Source organism: Mus pahari, chromosome 10 (genome assembly GCF_900095145.1).
Source record: "Mus pahari chromosome 10, PAHARI_EIJ_v1.1, whole genome shotgun sequence".
Lineage (NCBI taxonomy): Eukaryota > Metazoa > Chordata > Mammalia > Rodentia > Muridae > Mus > Mus pahari.
In genome coordinates, this window is record NC_034599.1 from 62,585,114 (window position 1) to 62,594,345 (window position 9,232).

At 50.3% G+C, this 9,232-nt stretch overlaps 1 protein-coding gene across 4 annotated transcripts in view; it reads right to left on the reverse strand.

Annotated features, from left to right (window-relative positions):
• Positions 1-8,964, reverse strand: part of Tln2 (talin 2) — a 415,939-nt gene extending 406,975 nt beyond the window's left edge. For all 4 annotated transcript variants that reach the window (XM_029543558.1, XM_029543557.1, XM_029543559.1 and 1 more), the window contains exon 1: positions 8,853-8,964. The gene's annotated coding sequence lies outside the window, so the exon portion shown is untranslated. The remainder of the gene's footprint in view (positions 1-8,852) is intronic.
• Positions 8,965-9,232: the final 268 nt, after the last annotated feature.

Sequence of the window (9,232 nt, forward strand, 5' to 3'; positions counted from 1 at the left end):
TCCTTTTGTTGTCGGATTGCTCTGGCTAGGACTTCAAGTACTATATTGAATAGGTAGGGAGAAAGTGGGCAGCCTTGCCTAGTCCCAGATTTTAGTGATACCCAGCCTTTTAAAGGTTGGCTCTGGGGATCAAATTTAGGACTTCATTCTTGAAAGAAAGGGACTTTACCAAATGAACTGTAACTGTCACCCTAGGCTCTTTTTTCTTTCGGTACAATCCCCCTGAACTAGGCTAAAATATCCTACAAAGACATCTGCCTTCCCCATTGGATGTTAAACCCAGTGCTCTGTGGCTACACTTCAGCTGCCTTGCCTGACATCTTACCACAGGGTAGCTCCTTTAACTTCACATGGGGAGAGCTTGGAATGACAAGTGCTAGGCCAGTTGAAAGCCCTTCAAGGAGAACATTAAGCCTCTTAAAGTGGCCTCTGTATAATCTCTCAAACCCGGGAATAATCCACACTCCCCTTGGAAGACCTGCCATGAATGGCCTCAGGCCACATTTAGGAAATAGCTTCACTCAAATCAAATATGAACTAGACGCAGGTGCCAAGTCATTAACTAGGCAGTCCTGAGGCAAGGCAAACAGGAGGAGAAGAATTTTTTCACTGAAGCATGCCATGCCTTGAGACTCCTTAGCCTGGATCCCCAGGACAGCAACAGTGGGAAGATGCAGGGAACTTCCCCTGCTGATGCCCAGATGCAGGAATTGACTTCCCACCCACAATCCCTGAGCCAGACTTAGAAGAGGAGGGAGCTGGTTCCCCCCTGGTCAAGTGGGCTCTGGGGATGAGTGATTCAAGGACACTGAGGTCAATGGCAAACATTTCAGACAAGTCAATTTGTCATCCTCAACTCAGTGTCAAAAGTTACCAAGAAGACTGCTTAAGTGGCCCTCTTCACAGAGATAAAAATGAGAGAGGCAGCCATTTGTCTCCCTCCAGCCATCCTTGGCAGGTGCTTCCTATCACTCAACAAGTATTCAACAAGAGTGTGACTACCAGTACAGTACCTGAGCCCCTCATTCCCAGCACAAGATCTCGAACTACTGCATCCTGATACAAAATCTGAAAGGGCCAAATGGCTCATCCAAGGCTAACTCTGGAAGCACTCATTAGAATTTTGGGCGTGTTTGCTATATGACAGGACACTCATTGTTGCAGACACATGGGGACCCAGTGGCGGGGGGGGGGTCTCTGTGTGTGTGTGTCTGTGTATGTGTCTGTGTGTATTGTTTGTCTGTTTCACTATGAACCCTGGATAACCTGGAACTCCACACATAGACAAGGCTAGCCTGAAACTCCAAACCTAGCCAGGGCTTGAATTTTAGGTGTGATCCACAACATCTAGCCTTTTTAACATTTATTTTATTATTTATTTATAATCTTGAGTCTATGTGCTCATGTGCACGTGGGGGGGGGGTCCCTTGGAAGGTCAGCCTGGTGTTAGATCCTCTGGGCCTGGAGTCACAGGCAGCTGTGAGTCACATAATATGGTACCAAGAACCAAACTCCAGTCCTCTGAAAGAACAGCAAACGCTCTCAACACTGAACCACCTTTCCAGCCCCAGGACATTCCTGTTCTGGGACAGGGTCTCTCTCACTAGACAGGGAGCCTCAGGAGGAAAGCTAGACTGATTGGCCAAGGAGACCCAAGAATCCCTGTTCCCTCCTCCCCAGCACTGGGAGTACAAATACACAGCACCACGCCCAACTTTACATGGGAAGCAGGGAGTAGAACTCAGGTCCTCAGGCCTGTGCAGTGAACACTTGCCAGACTAGGCCATCTCCGAAGCCCCTGGAGCTTACATGCCAAAGGCCAGGTAACATCTCATATGTAATATCATGCAATGTCAAAGTGACATGGATTCAAGAAAAGAGAAAAGGCCCAAGGCATAAGAAAGGATACCACTGTGACCCTCAGGATCTGAGAGTACTACAGACTCCAAAAAGAAGTATTTTTGTGAAACCACATTTCCCGCTTCCAGAGCCAGAAAGAATAAATCAAACAAGAATGCTGGAGTCAGAGCGGCCAGGGGCAGATTCACTCGGTGTAGAGAATGTTCCAGACAGGAGGCAATCAGCTGACTAAATTATGTAGAGAAGCTGCAGATACTGAGAGAACACCCCTGGACTCACTCTTCAAATGCTGCTGATACCTTAGGAAACCTTTCTTTGAGCCCTGTGTGGTGGCACACACCTTTGACTCCAGGACTCCAGAGGCAGAGGCAGGTGGATCTCTTAGAGTTCGAGCACAGCCGGGTCTATAGAACAAGTTCCAGGACAGCTAGAGCTACACAGAAACCACATCTCAAACAATAACAACAACAAAAAGGTTTCTTTAGAGTTTTTGTTTTAAAGATTTGTTGCTTTGTTTTTTTTTAATTGTGCATGGGTGTGTGGTTTGTGTACATTGAGTACAGATGCTCATGGTGTCCAGAAGACTTTATCGGATGACCTGAAACTGAGTTACAGGTGGGAAGCTGTAGGTGCTAAGAACCAAGTTTGCTTCCTCTACAAAAGCCCCTGAGCTCTCTCTGTTCCCCTGAGAAGAGTCTGGACCACAAGGGGTAGGACTCTGACCACAGGGGTAGGGCTCTGACCACAAGGGGTAGGGCTCTGACCACAGGGGTAGGGCTCTGACCACAAGGGGTAGGGCTCTGATCACAGGGGTAGGGCTCTGACCACAGGGTACACTGGGGGAACAAAATGAGTGGGGAGGTCAGGCATGGTGGCTCATGCCTTTGACCCCAGCACTTAGGAGACAGAGGTAGGCAAGTCTCTCTAAGTTCAAAGCCTGGTTTATACAGCAAGTTTGAGGCCAGCCAAGGAATACATAGTGATTTCCTACTTAAAAAATAAAAAATAAGGCTGGGCGTGGTGGCGCACGCCTTTAATCCCATCACTTGGGAGGCAGAGGCAGGCGGATTTCTGAGTTCGAGGCCAGCCTGGTCTACAGAGTGAGTTCCAGGACAGCCAGGGCTACACAGAGAAACCCNGAGTTCCAGGACAGCCAGGGCTACACAGAGAAACCCTGTCTCGAAAAGCCAAAAAATAAAAAATAAAAATAAAAAATAAAATAAAAATAAAAATATGTGAGTGCAGAGGAAATATAAATAAATAAACAAACAAACAAACAAATAGTAAAATAGAACATGACAACTCTTTCAAAAAATCGTTTGGCTAAACTTTTGGAGGGATGGCTTAAGAGCACAGGACCCTGATTCAGTTTCCAGCACCCACATGGTAGATCACAACCACCTGTAACTCCAGTTCCAGGGAATCCAGTGCCCCCTGCTGGCCTCTGCAGGCACAAGGCACACAAATAGTACTCAGACATACATGTAGATAAAACACTCATACACAGAAGAGAAAATAAAAGTGGTTTTTCTCCTAGTATCTGCTAAGAAGGGAGAGCAAAGAAACGGGAGGTGAATGGGCTAAGACACAAGGTCAGGGGGATGCCGTTTGCTGCTGCTGCTGCTGCCGCAGCCGCAGCCGCCGCCGCCTTTTGCCTAAGATGAAGATGTCAGAGCATCCTGTGAGGACAATCCATCAACGAGGGGCTCTGATAATGTGGATGCGGGAAGGAGATATCTGCAGAAGTGCAGAGAGCATGAACTCCAGGGAGGACGTGGACTCCCCACTAGTCAGTCAGCTGATTCAGTGCAGGAATCAGGTAAACCAAGTCACCGGCTGACAGCAACCTCACACTAAAGCACAGTGGGTCTGCCAGTGTCAGGAGGCCCGCTGGGATTCAGTGATACATCAGGAGCAGTGCAGATGGCCCAGTGGCTTCACCATTCGTGGCGGGTGCGGGTGTTTAAAACAGTGAAAGCAAAGCAGAGGGCGGGTCTGATCAAGGGCTGGGGACTCAGCAAAATGAGAGAAAGGGCAAGGGTCATGGAGGTTGAGGATGTTCAGGAACCAGAACTGGGTACAGAGGATGGAGGACAGGAATTGGGAGCCAAATAAATAAATAAGTGAGGCTCTGTACTTGATTTATTTTTCAGATATGTATATGAGTTTTGGTTTTGGCTTGATTTGTTTTGTTTTTCCAGCATGTGTATGTGTGCCTATCTGATACCTGCAATGGCCAGAAGAATGGAATCAGATCCACCGGAAACAGAATTACAAATAGTTATGAGCTGCCACATGGGTGCTAAGAGCAGAGCCTCAGCAAGAGCAGCCAGTGCTCTTAACCTTTGAGCCACCCCTCCAGCCCACCTTCTGCTTCTGTTCTGGGAGTTGCTAGTGCTCCCTTTGTGCATCCTTGGATAGGTCTGGGCTCCAAAACCCCCGACAATCACACTTATCTGCCTCCCCCACCCCCACCCCCCACACACACACCTTATCTACTAGATAAACACAAACAAGAGCACCGCCCTCTAGGGGTGAACCGTGTGGGGTGAGGGCAGGGTTACTTATCAGAGCGGCAAGATAAGCCCCCAAGAGCCCAAGAGCGTCTGCAGGACAAATGAATGGAAGACACAGAAGATTCCATTTGTTAAAGTCCACCTCGAGGCTTTGGAACAGTGTCAGTTGGAACTGTAGGTTAAGAGCAAAACAAAATGTGGGGGCTGACACCGACTTTGAAAATGCACTGCGAAATGGGCTGCAAATGAGCCTGGTCTTAATTCATAGCTCAGGGCAACCCCTGAAGAAAGGTTCTAAGGACCATGTGACTCTTGTATTCAGCTTGTCCATCGTCAGGTAGAGCAGGTAGACGGCAAGTGCCAGGAAGTCAGAGACTGCCAGCGTTTTTTCACTTCTGTTTCCCCCTCAGAGACTGCCTTACCTTTAGAGTGGTGCCTGTTTATTGGGAAGGGGAGCAGCAGAGGCGTTTGGAAGAGTTCAACTTCAGGGAGAACATCTGGTTAAACCCACCACTTATCCCCATTATTTGTAATAGTTGTGTTTGGCTTATGTTTTAGCTAGTCTTGTTATTAAATATAAAAGCAATAGGATTACAAAGTTCTGGATGGGGTAAATACTGTAATTAAAAAGGCACCAGTTGGGTTTGTTAAACTATAATTCTAGAAAGCCAGCCTCCTTGTTATGTTTTTCTTCTTGACTTTAAACATTTTTTTGTACCTAATAAAAAATTGTTTTGAATGATTTAACTGGTTTTAGTACTTCCTGCTAGTCAAACACCACCCAAAAATCCCCAAGAAAATATTCGGACTCAAAAATCCTGAAGCAAAAATGTCACAGATCACAAGTCCCAGACACCATCCTAAGAGCCCAGGCATGCAGCATGCACACACCACCTGTCACATGGCCTGGTAAACTGATAGGCAACTTTCCAAGTCACCAAGGCAGTTTTCTAGCCCTTTTGAAGTTACAAAAATCTTACTAGGGGGAAAAAAAAATCAGGCACTTTGATCAAGCTATGAAGTTACGACAGTAAGAACCAGGCAAGAGACAGTAAAGCCTGGTTAATAATACCTGGTGAAAGAGGCACAGCGAATTCACTAAGTATTAAGGTGGTACCATTGAGATGAACTATTAGAAGGCCTGAAATAAAGCATCTCTGGAGCTGATGAGATGACACAGACGGCTGGGAAAGGACACTGGCCACAAAGCCTAATGACCTGAATTCAATCCCAGGGAGCCACAGAGTGGAAAACCTGACTCCTCTGACCTCTAAATAGGGTGGCTATGGCTTTCCCCAACCATGCACACACACCCACCCACACACACACACACTCTCACACACACACACACACTCACACACACTCTCTCACACACACACTCATACACTCACACACACACTCATACACTCACACACACACACTCACACACACTCATACACTCACACACACTCACACACACACTCATACACTCACACACACACTCATACACTCACACACACACACTCACACACACTCACACACACACTCATACACTCACACACACACACAGATAAATAGGCAGGCAGACAGACAGATGAATATGATTTTTAAAACCTTTTCAAAAGCTCCTTTAAGTTAACTTTCATTGCATCACATCTAAAAGCTGTGCAAAAAGATACATGCGGCACACATACAGATGAGCTCCTTGGGTAAAGGCACAGCTTTTGCAGAGGATACGGACTTGGTTCCCAGCATCCACGTTGTGGTTCACAACCACCTACACCAGTTACCATGGGATCCAACCCCTTCTTCTGGCTTCTGCACACAGGTGGCAGGCACATGCACAGAAAAATAAATTTAAAATGCCCTCTACGGAACAATGTTGGCAAACAAACCTGGGCAAGGTGGATTTTAAACGTACATGTAGCCTCCAATGTACTGAATAACTACTCATGGGGATGGAGTTTGGAATTTTTTACTTCTCTCTTGGAGATACAAAGTCTGAAACACAAAGCCAAAACTGAGAGAGACCTGCAGGATCCCTTAGAATTTCCTACATAAATGAAAAGGTGTACAAAGGTACAGAGTAGACAGTGGCTAAGAACCCTCCGTTTCTGGGATTCAGTGTGTCACCTATGAGCTAAGCCCAGAAAAGTCAATGTAATTTAAAGGGGGGTAGGGAGGGTTCAGCAACGAATTCTCACCAACATTGGCTATTCTAATTTTGGACAACTGTTATCTGGGACTTTTCCACTCTTCTAGGGTTCAAATTAAAAGGGAGAAAAGCATTCCTGCATGCTCACGTGCACTGGCCTTCTCACAGCCAATGTTCACAGCCACCCTTCTCACTTTCTGCACAGAGATCTCCACAGAGAGGAACAAGGAAGGTACAACCATTAAAAGGGTAACTTTCACACTGTGGCACTTACTGAAGCATATGGGCAACTGCTGACGTCAGGGGCTACATCTCCTTCACAAAAGTCTCTGCTCTCCCCAGACACACACCCGCCCCATTAGGTGTCTTTGGTCCTTCCCGAAATCTCTTCCAATGATGAAGACCCCAACTGCTGACAGGACCTCTCTACTGTGATGCTGTTTGATTAAGACACCAAGGAGAAAAGCTAACACATTCCTGCACTCAGCCAATCACAGGTCAGCAAACACACTCTGCCCTGCCCCCTTCACAAAAAAAGCAGAGGTCACTTTGTATGTACAGAAGTAAAGATTTCCCCCACGGGTCCACTTCTAAAAACATCCGGGAGCTGGAACATAGAGATGGCAACTCCCTCGCCCAGGAGCTTCAGAATCAAAACTGTCACTACGAGTACCAAGGCGCTCATAATTACGTGTTCCGGGGTGCGCTTCCTCGGGACACCATCCTACTACTCTTATCTTTGTGTCCCCCTACAACACCAAACACTTCAGCTCACTCCTCTTCCCGTTCTCTAGAAATAACCCGGACTTAGTTTTCACTAACACAGCCTCCTCTTCTTCCATCTCTGCCCCATCACCAACAGCAAGAAAACAAGTTCTCCCACGTGTCACCTGAAGCCCCAACTTCGGGAAACGCCCCCCTTTCCTCCACCATCCCCGCGCCAGAGACCGGCAAACAGCCTGTCGCCTGCACAAGCTAGGAGACGACAGGAGGCTTCAGGCTGATCCACATAAGCCAGGCCCTTGGCCCATCTACGAAACTACTTCCTTTCTCTCCAGCCTTGAGTGAGCTCCCGCACCAGGTGGAGCACCCCGCAAGCCCTGGTGCTGGGGAGTGGGGTGGGGGGTGGGGGTTACTGAAGGAAACGCTCAGCTACGTGCGCCGGCCAGGGAGAGGCGGTGCGCACAGCTCAGGCAGAGCGCTGGCGGCAGTAGCTTAGGGGAAAAGAGGGGCGTGTGCTCTGCGCCAAGCAGCCCCAAGCGCTACAGACTCCGCTGCTCGGTGACACCCGCGAGCCACATGCATCGGTCCCCTGCACCGTTCTTCGCCGCTCCCCCACCACCACCACCCAGCCTAGCCAGACCTGGGCGACGCGCTGCAGTCCGCGCGCCCTTGTGGGGTCAGCCGCCTCTTAGTTCGCCCGGGCGCGCAAACTTTCCCAACGATAATCGCTCCGGCTTCCCCCGAGGGCTTTGCAAAGTGGGCGCCCCCCTTAGCCTCTGTAAAAACCCACTGAAAATATGGCGCCCTCGAACGTCGTTCCTTGGGCCCCGAAATGCCAGTCTCCAGATCCCTCCCGATCCCCGCCGGCGCGAAATCTCAGCTCCTGGGGGTCGGGGAAGGAGACCAGAGGCCGCCGCGCTGGGTCCAAACCTTGCCTTCGCTTTCCGCCCCGCGCTTTCCCTGAGCGGTCCGCGGCCAGCAGCTGGTTGTTGGCGAGACAGCCAGGGAAAGAGGGAGTCCTGCAACCTGCAGGTCTCAGAGTCGGGGGCTAGGAAGCATCCCGGGGTGTCTTTCTCCACGAGCCAGAGCGGGAGACTTGTTTGCAAAGTGGCGCTTTTAAGTCCGGGCAGCCAGTGCTGGAATGAAGCCGCTCTGCTCTCCGCCAATTCAGTCGGCGCCGGGGTCACGGCCGGAGTCCAGGGGGCCCCTCGGTGCAGACCCGGCCGCTCTACCGACCCTGTTACAGGAAACCCAAGAACGGAGCCCGGGAGGGGACCAGCAGCCTAAGGCTAGGGATCAGTTCTCTGGCTCCCGCTGCAAGACTGTTTGCAAACCCCGGCAACCCGCTTGAGTGCGGCGAAACCTACATGTGCAATAGACAGGTGCATTCGTTGCAATTTATTTTTCTTTTCTTGCAAAAAAAAAAAAAAAGCCCTCCTAAGCAATGAAATCTAGAAGCTTGACAGGGTTTTTCTACATTGACATCACTTACGAGATGCAAACCCGAGAAGAAAACCACCCACATATCCCTTCTGGAGAGGGGAGGGAAAAGGCACTGGAAATCCCTGCAGCGCGCATGCAGGCTGGAGAGCTGGGCAGCGCCACGCGCCGCGCCTTACCGCGGGGATGCAGCTACTGTCTCATTGCGGAGCGCCAGCCCACGAGTGCAGCCAGCTCCGCTCCCACTGCGCCGCCGCTGCCGCTGTCGCCGCCGCTGCTGGCTCCGGGCGCGGAACCGGAGCCGAGGGCGAGCGCGAGCGCACGGCCCGCGAGCGCCGGGAGGGCAGGAAGCGCGTCATCACTGGGGGACGGCGCGGCGGAGCTCGCCACCCGGCTCTTGGGTGTCCGCATCCCGGGCGCGGGATGGGGGCGCGTGTGGAGCTGTGGTGGGGACCACGTGTGAGAGGAGCAAGGGACACCCCCGGCTGACCCAGAATCTGGGCCCCGCTCTAGAGAGGGATGAGGCGGCAGGGGGACCAAGCTAGCATGAGGCCTCTGA